The sequence below is a fragment of the Macaca mulatta genome, chromosome 11 (genome assembly GCF_049350105.2).
Source record: "Macaca mulatta isolate MMU2019108-1 chromosome 11, T2T-MMU8v2.0, whole genome shotgun sequence".
Classification (NCBI taxonomy): Eukaryota; Metazoa; Chordata; class Mammalia; order Primates; family Cercopithecidae; genus Macaca; species Macaca mulatta.
In genome coordinates, this window is record NC_133416.1 from 11,896,037 (window position 1) to 11,910,700 (window position 14,664).

Sequence of the window (14,664 nt, forward strand, 5' to 3'; positions counted from 1 at the left end):
ATCAGCACTGCATCTTGGAATACTCAGGCAAAACTAATCAAATGGGAATCTTAAAATGCTTCATTCATCTTCTGAAATAGAAAATAAACAGACATTTGTTTCACTGCTTAAGATTTCCTATATTTTTTCTAAGGTAATAGTTTAGAAAGTACCACTTAGTTTCTCCCAACTTTTAGTTCCCATATTAGACCAACCCAAGGAATAATTTTTCTACTTTAAAAGTTTTTTCAGGTCAACATTCTGGGATCTAAAACTTAGTGTTGTTTCCTATTGGATCAAATTTCCTTAATAAACAAAGGAAAAGTTCAATGTTTAGAGTCAAAATCTCAAAATACATTACAAATATTGAGAGTTTCCAAAAGGATGTGTCAACCTATTCAACAGGTTGTGTCAACAGAGGACAAATGAGAGCATAAAAGATTTCTATTACATCATAGAATAAGAGAAAAAAAGTTAAAATCAAAGATCATTTCTCTCCCTCTCATCTTTCTTGTGAGGACCCTTCCCAAAGTTATTTCTTCTAGCACAGAAAAAGCAAAAAATCACAACCTACCATCTGAAGATATTAAGGTACCTCTTACTACTAAGAAAATCTATTAACATATGAGCTCAAAATTCCAACTACTGAAGAAAAATAAAGCTAAAGGGAAAAAATACATATACTAATATAAAATAGAATCTGTATAGAACTCTATTGTAACACACAATAGAATCTGTATAGAAGTGTTTTGTAACACACAATAGAATTTTAATAGCATTTATTCCATTTGTCAGTTAATACAGACATGCTTCAGGAAAGACTGTACATAGGATAAAAAACTATACTACTCAAAACTTGTTTTCAACACTATCCACTCTAGGATAGGAATCACAGGAGCCGAATCAGGTTTGTGGAAAAAAATAACAAATTTGTGTCTCTCAAAAATGTGATATTACAAAACATGTATTTGGTCTTCAACCCTGTTTCCTGGCATACAACTCCCAAAATCATAAGAATCTCCAAAATGACGCCTTTCTGTATGTTAATAATTGATTGATGGCTGGCAGCCTCTAGGCAGCTTTAGTATGGGGGTTGGTCACCAGAAAGACCAAGTCATGATTAGAGGGTTGGAACCTTCAGTCTCATCCCCTAACCTCTGGAGAGAGGAGATGGGCTGACAGTCAAGTTGATCACCAGTGGCCAGTGGTTTAATGAATCATGCCTATGTAATGAAGTCTCCAAAAAAATCCAAAGGGATTGGGCTCAAAATGCTTCCAGATAGCTGAACACATAGCAGATCCTGGAGGGTGACACACCTAGGAAGGGCATAGACGCTCCCTGCCCCTCTTCCATACCTTGCCCTATGCACCTTTTCATCTGTATCCTTTATAATATACACGTAAACACGTTTCCCTGAGTTATGTAAACTGCTCTAGCAAATTAAACCCAAAGACAGGGTTGGTGGGAACTCCAACTTAAAGCCAGTCAGCCTTCTGGCTGAAGTCCACAGGCCTGTACTGGTGGGGGGCATGGTAGAGGGTAGTTTTGGGGACTGAGCAGTTAACCTGTGGGAGCACTCAACCTCTGGGAGAGTGTCAGAAATGAATTAAAGGACACCTAGCTGGTGTCCGTAGCAGAAATGATTGTTGGTGAGGAGAAATCTCCATCAATGGATCTTCTGTGTTGATTGGTGTTGCTGAAAGAACAGGAAAAAGCACACTGAATGTTGTTTTTTCCATGCTCTCTCATTACATTTTAGGTATGCTGTCAAGTCTCTTTTTCTGTGACTTTCCTCCTGACATCTCTCCTTCTGCACATGATCCTCCGAGTTTCATTCTTAAACTCTGCTTTCCACTTTCTAGAAATGTCATCCAAAGCTAGGTTTCAACTTTATTATTTTGGAACCACTGACCCACTAGATTTTTCTTTTTTTTTTTTTGAGACGGAGTCTCGCGCCGTCGCCCAGGCTGGGGGGCAACGGTGCGATCTCAGCTCACTGCAAGCTCACGCCATTCTCCTGCCTCAGCCTCCTGAGTAGCTGGGACTACAGGTGCCCGCCACCGCGCCCGGCTGATTTTTTGTATTTTTTAGTAGAGACGGGGTTTCACCGTGGTCTCGATCTCCTGACCTTGTGATCCGCCCGCCTCGGCCTCCCAAAGTGCTGGGATTACAGGCGTGAGCCACTGCGCCCGGTTAGATATTTCTTTCTCAACTAAATTTCAGAATCCATTTCAATGGGCCTCCTGGGCATACCTAACTAAACGCCACCCACTGTTGCCTCAGTTGAGCATGTTAAAAAAAAAAAAAAAAAAAAGACGGGCACGGTGGTTCACGCCTATAATCCCAGCACTTTGGAAGGCTGAGGTGGGCAGGATCACCTGAGGTCAGGAGTTTGAGACTAGCCTGGCCAAAATGGTGAAACCCTGTCTCTATTAAAAATACAAAAAAATTAGCCGGACGTAGTGGTGCACACCTGTAGTCCCAGCTACTCAGGAGGCTGAGGTTGCAGCGAACCAAGATTGTGCCATTGCACTCCAGCCTGGGCGACAGGAGCGAAACTCAGTCCAAAAAAAAAAGATAAAAAGGCCAGGCACAGTGGCTCACACTTGTAATCTCAGCACTTTGGGAGGCCGAGGTGGGTAGATCACCTGAGGTCAGGAGTTTGAGACCAGCCTGGCCAACCTGGTGAAACACCGTCTCTACTAAAAATACAAAAATTAGCTAGGCATGGTGGTGGCCTCCTGTAATCCCAGCTACTTGGGAGGCCGAGGAAGGGGAGTCACTTGAACCCAGAAGGCGAGGTTGCAGTGAGCTGAGATTGCACCATTGCTCTCCAGCCTGGGTGACAAGGGCAAAACTCCATCTCAAAAACAAAACACAAAACAGAGAATGTATTTTTATTCACAGAAATGTTTCAGCACCTATATTCCCCATTGTGATCATTAAATTTTATGTCAACCTGGTGAGGCAATGGTTCCAAGCTGTTTGGGCAAAAAATAGTCTACACATTGCTGAAGGTATTTTGCATATTGATTAGCATCTAATCAGCTGACCTTAAGTAAAGGAAATTACCCTCCATAATGTGGAGGGGCTACATCCAATCAGTTGAAGGTCTTGCTAAAAAGCAAAAACTGAGGAGGAACTCTTCCTCAAGACTCAGGACTTATAGACTCACAGAAATGCTACCCGAGTTGCCAGTTTGCTGTTCTGCCCAAAAATTTCAGACCCAAGACGGCAACACCAAGCCCTGTCCGAGTTTACAGACTGCTGCTTACTCTACAGATTTTGAACTTAGCAACTCCGCAATCACATGAGCCAACCGCATAAAATACATTTATAATTAAAAAAAAAAAAAAATATATATATATATATATATCTTATTAAGTCTATTTCTCTGGAGAACCCTGACTGATATACCTATTCTTACTAAGGCACTCAATTCAGAAAACTGGGCATCAATTTTCATTTCCATCCTTCTTTTCACTGTTTACACAAAGTTAATTCTATCTTCTAAATATTAAAATCACCTGCACTTTACTTTTTTTTTTTTTTTTGAGATGGCGTCTCAATCTGTCACCTAGGCTGGAGTACAGTGATGGGATCCTGGCTCACTGCAACCTCTGCCTCCCAGATTCAAGCAATTCTCCTGCCTCAACCTCCTGATTAGCTGGGACTACAGGCGTGTGCCACCACACCCAGCTAATTTTTGTATTTTTAATAGAGACTGGGTTTCGCCATGTTGGCAAGGCTGGTCTTGAACTCCTGACCTCAAGTGATACTCCTGCCTTAGCCTCCGAAAGTGCTAGGATTACAGGTATGAGCCACCATGCCTGGCCCACTTTACTCTTATCTCCAGTATATTCAACTTATGACACTTGGACTATTATAAAAGCCCCCAAATAAATCTGCCCTCTGTCACTTCCAATTTTCTAAACACATTATACTTTTATACTTTTTCATGTTTCCTGTTGCTTGGAATATATACCCCAAACACTTACCTATTTAGTAAACTCTGAGTTCAAATGGTTTTTTGTGTGTGTGTGTGTGTGTGTGTGTGTGTGTGTGTGTGTGTGTTTTAGAGATGAGGTCTTGCTCTGCACCAAGCCTGCAGTGACACAATTGCAGCCTCCAATCTTGGGCTCAAATAATCCTCCCACCTCAGCCTCCCAAGTAGCTGAGACTACAGGTATGTACCACCATGTCCCGTTAATTTTTTCCTCTTTTTTTAAGAGGCAGGTTCTCACTGTTGCCCAGGCTGGTCTCAAACTCCTGGCCTCAAGCAAAATTCTCCTGCCTCAGTCTCCCGAATAGCTGGGATTATAGGCATAGGCCATGGCTCAGGAGTTAATGCATTCGTTAAGTAACACATCCTCTGGAAGAATGACTTTAAGGACTCAGGGAAAACTTAACAGATGTGCTAACATTTGTACCTAAGTCATTATCATAGTATATAATTAAGGTTTATTTTTAAAAACTGGGGTCTGCCAGTGCTATAAGATGAATTCTTAAAGTCTGTGTTTAAACATCTATTTGTTATAAAGACAATTTCTCTTTTACAGTTTAAGTCATGATTGAAAGCATGTTCAACAAATACGCATGTTTAGGTGATGTGAGTTTATAAAACGCCATTTTCCTTACCAAATCTTTTTTTTTTTTTTTTTTTTTTTTTGAGACAGGGTCTTACTCTGACACCCAGGTTGGAGAGCGATGGTGTGATCTCGGCTTACTGCAACCTCCGCCTCCTGGGTTCAAGTGATTCTCCCACCTCAGCCTCCTGAGTAGCTGGGACCACAGGCACGCACCGCTACACCCAGCTATTTTTTGTATTTTTTGGTAGAGACAGGGTTTCTTCATGTTGCTCAGGCCGGTCTCAAACTCCTGACCCCAAATGATCCACCTGCCTCAGCCTCTCAAAGTGTTGGGATTACAGGCGTGAGCCACCACATCTGACCTATAAAGCACTTTCTACATATATTTCGTCACTTAATCTGTATATAATAATGTGAGGAACACAGGTTTCTATTATCCCAATTTAAAGAAAGACCAGCCCAAGATATCACAATAATATACCCAAGACTGGAATCAAGATTTTCTATTTCTCTATGTTTTTTTTTCTACAAAGAAATCACAACCATCAAAGCTAATTTGGATAAAGAAAATAAATTCACATACTGAGTAATTATATGTACCAAACACAATATGAGATGGTTTATTTTTATCATTTAATCCTCACAACCATCCCTCTGCAGTGTGTTATGGTCTTCATTTGGCAGTGACGCTGTTTTAGCAGAGAGGTTAGATAACTTGTTTAAAGTCACAATTAGAAAGTGGTAGGGGTCAGGCACAGTGACTCACACCTGTAATCCTAGTACTTTGGGAGTCTGAAGCAAAAGGACTGCTTGAGGCCAGGAGTTTGAGACCAGCCTGGGCAACACAGTAGGACCTCATCTCTACAAAAAATAAACACTTTAGGAAGCTGAGGTAGGAGGACAGGAGTTCAACACTAGCCTGGGCAACATAGCAGGGTCTCATCTCCACAAAAAGTGGAAAAAAAAAAAAATTAGCTGGGTATGTTGGCACAGGCCTATGGTCTCAGCTACTAAGGAGGCTGAGGCAGGGTGCTCACTTGAGTCTAGAAGTTCAAGGCTGCAGTGAGCTATGATCACATACTACTCTACTTCAGCCTGGGTGACAAAGCAAAACCCTGCCTTAAAAAAAAAAAAAAAAAAGTTTCTCTGGAATCCAAACAACATTTCTCTTTTTCTTTTTCTTTTTTTTTTTTTTGAGACGGAGTCTCGTTCTGTTGCCCAGGCTGGAGCATAGTGGCGCAATCTTGGCTCACTGCAACCTCCGCCTGCTGGGTTCAAACAATTCTCCTGCCTCAGCCTCCCAAGTAGCTGGGATTACAGGCATGTGCCACTACGCCCGGCTAATTTTTGTATTTTTAGTAGACATGGGTTTTCACCATGTTGGCCAGGCTGGTCTTGAACTCCTGGCCTTAGGTGATCCACCCACAAAGTGTTAGGATTACAGGCATGAGCCACCATGCCCAGCCTCCAAACATTTCTAATGATTTCACTTAACAGAAGAAACTTACATCAAGTTATTTCTGGAACATGGTACAGAAAACAGTTCCTAGGTTTAATGCACAGTACAGTTCAAAGTCCCAAAGTTTCATATTTAACATGATAAATGTTTGGCCTTCTGTCTAAATTTTCTTCCCAGATATTACTTTGAAAAAGGAGTTAGAAAGCTATTCATTTACTCTCAAGCCCAAGGCTTTACAGATATGGCTAACTAAATCACATGTCAAAGGAATAAACTAACAACTGAGAACTCCAAAGCCTCAGGGAAGAATTCCAAGGTTGCTATTTGGGCAAACCTGCCTGACTTTTCCAAATACAGTTTTCTGATAAAGTAGGAAAAATTCAAATACTCCTCAAAATTGGAGAGCACAGTAAGAAATGGTCTGATCTTATATAGCAATTCTATATTCCATTTTAGAGATCTTATTTCTAAATTTATAGGAACATGAGGCCAAAAGCTAGTATCAAAAGGAAAAAAAGGAAATGTAAGAAACTGAATACAGAATAAAAGCATTTAAGAAAGGAACAGGTTTGAATCTTCTTTGTCACAACTTGATATACACTTTTGAAATAAAAGGTATTAAAATTAATCAGGCATGTAAATGTTTAAGCAGATTTTTGTTTTGCCAGCTCATCAATTCACAAATTAGTACACATTTCCTAAGAATCCGGTAGACGCCTTCAGACATGGCTCGGATAACAGACAGATAAAAAATACAGAGATTACCAAAATTAGTCTGTAAACTCCATGAAGAAAGAACTCATAACTATTTTATTCCCTGATGTTACCCCCAATGGGAAATGCATAACCTGATATGTAACACTGAGAAGTCATGGAATAGAACATATTTTAATAATCTGCTTTATCAAGTTGTAAGAGTATCAAAAAATCATAGCTATTTTAATATTAAATACCAAATGAGAGTCCCCATAAGATTTTTTTTTTTTTTTTGAGGTGGAGTCTTGCTCTTTCACTCAGATTTGAGTGCAGTGGCGCAATCTAAGCTCACTGCAACCTCTGCCTCCAGGGTTCACGCAACTCTCCTGCCTCAGCCCCCAGAGTAGCTGAGATTACAGGCGCGCACTACCACACCTGGCTAATTTTTGTATTTTTAGTAGAGATGGGGTTTTGCCATTTTGGTCAGGCTGGTCTCAAACCCCTGACCTCAAGTGATTCACCTGCCTTGGCCTCCCAAAGTGCTGGGATTATAGGTGTGAGCCACCGCACCTGGCCCCCATAAGATTTAAATGTAGCTATCCAAAATTCCTAATTAATGTTTTCGGGTTCTCTTAAAAAAATAAAAAAGGAGATCAAGCGTGTGCTTACTTCCCATTTTGATCATAAAACTGATCCAGAAATAATTAGCTTTGTTAACAAAGTTAGAAGAAAAAACAAAAACATAATTTCAGAAAGAAGGAAAAAAGATATAAACAGATGGGTTCCATGCAGACCAGCCTCTAGAGGAGTAGAGCTGGCTAGCTCTGTGGCTTTTGTCCTCCAAGCCAATTTTGAGAGGGGAAAAAAACACACTGGAAAAGAAAACATTAAAAATAACACCACGGCAGGCCGGGCACGGTGGCTCAAGCCTATAATCCCAGCACTTTGGGAGGCCGAGACGGGCAGATCACCAGGTCAGGAGATTGAGACCATCCTGGCTAACAAGGTGAAACCCCGTCTCTACTAAAAAATACAAAAAACTAGCTGGGCGAGGTGGCGGGCGCCTGTAGTCCCAGCTACTCGGGAGGCTGAGGCAGGAGAATGGTGTGAACCCGGGAGGCGGAGCTTGCAGTGAGCTGAGATCCGGCCACTGCACTCCTGCCTGGGCCACAGAGCGAGACCCCATCTCAAAAACAAAACACAAAAAACACCATGGCATTAGTTACCATGAAGCCAGAGAGTCATTGCTTTCCTGCAAATCTAACATGTACACGGATACATATGGCATATAAATCTAAAATGTATTATGTACAGATAATTTTGGAGGCACTATCTTATTTCTTAACAATCCCTAATATGATAACCAGAAAATTCCAAGAGACAATTAAGAGATAATTTCCATCTGTACGTAATCTCCCTACTCAACCTCTCTTGAAACAACCGCACATATCAGCACAGCTAACATTTAAAAATACTTTTTTCACTATCACACTCTCCTCTTCCCTCAGATTCTAATAATATATTACAATTTTCTTTTTTCTTTTTTTGAGATAGAGTCTTGCTCTATTGCCCAGGCTGGAGTGCAGTGGTAAAATTTTGACTCACCACAAACTCCACCTCCCAGGTTCAAGCGATTCTTGTGCCTCAGCCTCCCAAGTAGCTGTGACTACAGGCATGCGTCACCATGCCCAGCTAATTTTTATATTTTTCACAGAGACGGGGTTTCACCATATTGGCCAGGCTGGTTTCGAACTCCCAACCTCAAGTGATTCACCTGCCTCAGCCTCCCAAAGTGCTGGGATTACAGGTGTGAGCCACTGCGCCACGCCACATAATTACAATCTCTAGAGGCTCTTTTCTCATATGCTTGTGACTTAATCCCACTTGCAGAATACTTTGTCAACTAATCTGCCATAAAACAAAGTCTTTCTATGAATGTATATCACTAAAGTGCCCCCAAAACAGCTGTCAGCAAGCAACATACAATAACACTCACCCTCCTTACTTTATGTTTGGTTCTCTCTCTTCACATGTGGTTCGTGGGTACAGATGTTCTTCCTCCACCCATTTTCACTCAGTTTATGTCTCTAGGCCTGCTCCCCAGAGGAAGATGATAAAAGCTACTCCTGCTTCCCAAAGCGTGGAACAACTGGCTCTGCTCTGTCCCCTTTCCCCAGCCCCTACCAGTGTCCATGGTTGGTCAGTCTTTCAGCTCATAGAGAGGGAAGCTTTGAGAAATACATCTAGTGACTTACCCCAGCAGCAAATCCCAGGTGGATACAAATGGTGAAAAGGGTAATTGGGAGATATTTTAAAAGAGATGTTTCTCCATGTGCCACAACAAACCAATGCCTGAAGCTGGGTTCGTGTTCACTGGTCAAATAATGTCCACTGTAGTGTGTTTCTTCACAGTATGACTGAGAAGGGGTGGAAGATTTAGAAGAGTTTACTGGTAATTTCCCTCTGGAGAGGAAAAGGGGCCTGAATGAGAAGGGAAAAAAGAAGGGGCTAATGTCTTGTTACTCTCCCTGCTACTCCTAGATGCTACTACTGACAAAAGTGTATTAAATAGGGACGCTAAGGAAACATGGGCAAAATAAGAAAGCTATCCACTAGAAACTAAGGTAAGTAGAATTTTAGCTGGTAGCCAATGGGCTAAAGGTCAAATGCTCGGTTCCTTACCCCCTGCGGGGGGCAAGGCAGGAAGAGAAAAGCGGCTCTTGACTGAGTGGAGGATTCTATGTGACTGAATTTGCTGTTCCCCTTCTTGGCTCTGTTCTCAGAATCACAGACTGCCCCCCTCCCTGACAAGCAGACTCCAGCACCTGGTAGGGGTAAGAGAAGACAAGAGAGAAAAAAGGGAGACAGAGAAAGATAAAAAACATCAACAGCCATGTTGCCAAACTAAACAACTAAATCAATGACATGAAAGAAAGAAATTAACAGCAATAACTAAGATAGAAAGGAATAAAATAGGATTATCTCAAGACAAAATAGGTCTCCTCCCCTTTGACACACTAACCAAATAATACAGTAACCATTGGAAAAGAAATTTAACTATGATTACTTTTAAAATTAGAGGTTTACATACTAAAATTTAGGAAATACGTGTTAAATCTCCACGACTGGAATTTCAGAGTGTTTTATTCCAAATGAATATCTTAAAAGTATTCTGATAATTGCTTTTAAGAAATCATTTTTTAAAATAGAAGAAATGACCTTTAAGCTACCCAATGTTGTGAAAGTAACAAAACTGAGATTTTAAAACATTTAAATTTAAATGGTTATAGTTAAGAACACCCATAAATATAATGAACATATCAAGCCCACAAAAAAAGAAAAATCTTCATAGTAGGCTGCCCATATACTTTCTATACCGATTTAGAGTTGAGCCTAACTCCACAAAGATGTGGTAACAATATATATAACTAATGGGAAAATGACAGCATACTGAAAGAATTTACATAGCAGTTGCATTGAGCACGGTTAGTGTAATAACCCCTCTCACAGAACAGAATTACCACCCCATCGCCATTCGCAAACACAAATGGAATAAAATAGTGGAATTACAAATGTGTGATCAGAGATAACGATGTATCAAGGGCACATTGAAATGATTACCACTCTGGTTTGGGCTTTTTTTTTTTTTTTTTTGGTGGGGGGTGAGGAGTGTAATATGTACATCATCCTCAAATTTTTAAAGAATCAAAACTAGACAAGCAATTATTTGGTCATCCCCTTCTCATTCAGAGGACTGTCAACGGAAAACGTGGAATGACTGTCACACTCTAAAATTTACACGTAAGGAGGGAAACGTGGAATCGAAAACAGGCGCTGCGGGACCGCAACACACGATCCTCGTCCCGCGGTCGCTCCATAGAATTTGTGGGAATGAGGGGCGGGTGTGTGTGGGGGAGTCGTCGCCGCAATCCCGAGGACACATCGGCAGCCCGCGGGTCCGACTCCAGCCGGCGTTCCCGGGGTTACCACACCCCCTCGCCGGCGGGGACACCACACTCCTTACACGCCCGAGGTCACCGCCCCCAAGACACGGCTCGCCCAGTCTCACGCACACGCCACGGGCCGGCGCCTCCCGGCACACGCGCGAACGCCGGGCCCCGCCTCGCTCCCCACCGACTCCGCGGAGCGGCGACCACCGGCCTCCACTAGCCCCGTCCCCTCCCCGGCCCAGCCCCCGCCAGTGGGGGGATCCATTCCGCTGAACTCGCCCACTCGGGAGGGCGCGCCTTCGCCTCACTGCTCTACACCCGGGGGCAGCAGCGGTCGTACCGCTCACCTGGCTCGGGGGCTCCTCCCTCGCTCTCGGCCGACGGAGCCGGGCTGGGGCCTTCGAGGAAGCGCGGGCCGCCGGGCGGCTGGAAGTGAGGGGAAGGAGAGGAGGGGGAGGGGGTCGGGATACCGGGAGCCGCCTCCTTTCTCCTCCGCCGACCGCGGCTCCCGCAGCCAGGCCGGGCGTCCTCGCACACTAGCCCAGTTTCTCACAGCCTCGCGGCCCGTCAGCCTCTCCCTCACCCCACTCCCACACACTCTCACTCCCACACACTCACACCCGGCCGCTCCTCGTTCCCTCACTCGCCTGCCGCGCGCGCGCGCGCGACCCCGCTCACACACAGCGCGCGCGACGCCGGCGGAGACCGCCCCGCTCCCCGAGACCGAGCGCCGCCCGCCCGCCTGCAGAGGACCGGCGCGCGCCCGGGCCCCGCCCTCCTGGCGCGCCGGCGCGGCGGGCGGGGGGCGGCGGCCCGAGGAGCTGGGGGCCGGGCCAGCGCGCCGAGCACTGCCGAGCGGATCTGACACCTGCGTGGAGACCCGCCCTCCCAGCTCCTCGCCCGCACCGGAGCCATCGCTGGCCTCGGGGGAAGAGAGGCGATGGATCGCGCGCGGGGAGCGAAAAGGGAGCGCGAGGGCGCTCCGAGGACGCGCCTCCCCACCCGCCCCCAAACCGTCTTCACTGAGAAAGGGAAACGGATGGGGGGTGGGGGCGAGGTTTGTTCCCAACTCGAAACCGCGAGATTAGTCCCTTCCGTTGTACGCCCTCCCCGCCCTCACATTCCCTGCTCAGGCCCCTTATGTCTGCGCCTGGAGCCACGACGCGAGCCCCCGAGCCCCTCGGGCGCAGGGTCCTGTCCGCATCCCCACGCCTCCCGCCCAGCCCTTCCGCCGGCCGCCGCCCGGAGTCCCCGCTTACGGTGGTTCCTCCCTCCGGTAGGCAAAGATATGGAAACAAAGATCATTCATACCTAGAAGGTCTTTATCCGTGACCGGAGTAGAGACAGTATCTCTGTATATTGAGAGGCAAATTTAAAACCACATGATAAATTTCCTGGCTGAAGCGGGCTTGGAGATAGAGGCGGGGTGGATAGCGCCAGCTCTGCCCCCTAGAAACCAGCGTAAACCTTGGACAAGTTAGTTGCTACGCTTCCTCAGAGCCTTTGTTGTGAAAAGATAAAAGTACAGTCCGGAGTCGTTGTGAGAATGAAATGAGATATTTTAAGAGCATTTTGTAAATTCTAAAACTATGTATAAAAAATAAAATTATAGCCCAAAGGAGGCTAAGAATATGAATGTTCAACTACGCTATTCCTTTTTCTTAAGAAAAAAAAAAAAAAAAAAAACACCAAGGGCGACCGACGACCTCCAGGTTTACATGGAAGATTCACTTCCAAATAATGTCAGTCACCAGAGACACCAGGTGTGAGGTACAGTAGTGTGCTCACCAGTTTGCCTTCTTGTTGGTCTCAGCCCTGTCTCAGTGACCTCAGCCAACAACTTTTCACTACTCCACTCTCAGTCAATCGCCAATATAATTTCATTTTCTGCTTTTAACGAAATTTTGACAAATTTATTTCAGCGTCTTGAGAGTCCTTTAAGAGATGTAGCATAACCCGGGATGGTAACTTCTGGATCCAGATGGCCCAGATTGGATTTATGGTTCTGCTACCCATGTGATCCTCTGCAGTAACTTAACCTCTCTGTATATCTGATGAGCTGTAAAAGTGAGGATAAAAATAGTTACCTACTTCATGGAGTTGTCATAGGAGTAAATGAGTTAATAAGTGTATAATATTTAACACCTGACACAGATCAAGTGCTGTTCAAAGTGTTTAGTGTTATTGTAATGTTACATCAGTGAGTAACCTAGGATAGGCGTCTAGTTTTACAAAATTTAGAGGAACAAACGCCCTATAAGATAGATACACTATCTTGAGAACGAAGGGGATAAGGTCTACAGAACTAAAATGTTGCTATTTACTTCCACTCTGATATTCAGCCCCCTGGGACATAAAGTATATTCAACTCAAAAACCAAGAGAAGCATTTTGTGATCAAGGAAAGCTTGAGCACAGAGAGACTAACACTGAAAATCTGGCAAAATAGACATAGTGAAATTGACACGGAAAAAATTGTACAGAGGATCAATAATAATATTTAAGCTATTCCTTCAGTCCCACTCTTAAGGAATCCAATTTGTGGTAACTGTGCATCTCCAGAAAAAGTGGGTTGTACTGGTGAAACTGTGGATAGGAAGTATGACTATTAACTCACTTGACTATTAACACTTAAAAGTTGTTATTCAGGGCCAGGCACAGTGGTTTACGCCTGTAATCCCAGCACTTTGGGAGGCTGAGGCAGGTGGATCACCTGAGGTCGGGAGTTTGAGACCAGCCTGACCAACATAGAGAAACCTTGTCTCTACTAAACATACAAAATTAGCCAGGCGTGATGGCGCATGCCTGTAATCCCACCTACTCGGGAGGCTGAGGCAGGAGAATCACTTGAACCTAGGAGGTGGAGGTTTCAGGCTGAGATCATGCCATTGCACTCCAGCCTGAGCAACAAGAGCGAAACTCTGTCTCGAAAAAAAGTTGTTATTCAATGTATTGCTACTGTGTGCCATACACATTCTGAGATATTCGCATGTATATAACAACGTTGCTTTTGACTTAAGCTAACAGGGAGTAAAACAAAGCTCAGGAGGGTATTTATAAAAACAAAGCCAATGATAAGGCTTAAACAGATTACCATTATCGTGATATTGTTAAGATAATGTTTACGTAATGATCAAATTCATACATCATACTTTTTGTATGAAGTAATAAGGGGACAAAAATTATTTATACCATTTCCATATTGGAAACCCAAGGTTCAGAAAGGCTGTACGTATATTCAGTCATAATCTTTGAGCATTCATGGTTGATATGTTTAGGCAGCTATGGACTCACATCTCCTTTGGGTAGCAACACTTGCTCAAAAATACTGTAAGTAGTTGTTCTTGGCATAATCATGCACAACTCATTTTTAACTAGTGAATTAATATTTTTTAGGAAGTTCGGGGGTGGGGTGGGGGGTGGGGGGGGGGGTCAGTTGAATCCCCTGGGAAGACATACTGTAAGTAACCTAGCATGTCTGGAGTCAGATCAATCTGATTTGAAATCCTAGCTGTATTTACTAGCAGCATGAGATCGTTGCTTAACTTCCATAAACCTCAGTTTTCTCATCAATAAAATGAAGATCATATTAGCACCACTTTATTAAGATAGAAGGATGAATGAGGTAACTCAAACATAATGCATAACATACTAAGTCTCAATGAATGTTAGCTATTATTATTCAAGACTAATTGATACCAAAACAGTCAAATAGCAAAGAGAAATTATACAATGTTCAGATATGTGTGATAATCATATAAATAGTCATATTTACTGCATATCCCTATGAGTGTGAGAACAACTCTATGGATGAGTAATGTCTTTGAGATGAAATTAGGGTTCATCCTTTGCCTGCGCCAAAACACTTCCAGATTTTTGCTCTTATTCCTAGACACATGAGAATCAATAGGAGGGACCCGACAGGGTGGCTCATGCCTGTAATTCCAGCACTTTGGGAGGCCGAGGCAGGTGGATCACCTGAGGTCAGGAG

General features: G+C 43.7%; 1 protein-coding gene across 11 annotated transcripts in view; it reads right to left on the minus strand.

Moving 5' to 3' along the window:
* RIMKLB (ribosomal modification protein rimK like family member B) overlaps positions 1 to 14,664 on the minus strand; it is a 104,985-nt gene that overhangs the window by 75,873 nt on the left and 14,448 nt on the right. For 6 of the 11 annotated variants that reach the window (XR_013400633.1, XR_013400630.1, XR_013400632.1 and 3 more), the window contains exon 1: positions 11,022 to 11,481. The exons of 2 other annotated variants lie outside the window; for them this stretch is intronic. The gene's annotated coding sequence lies outside the window, so the exon portion shown is untranslated. 11 annotated transcript variants of the gene reach the window in all.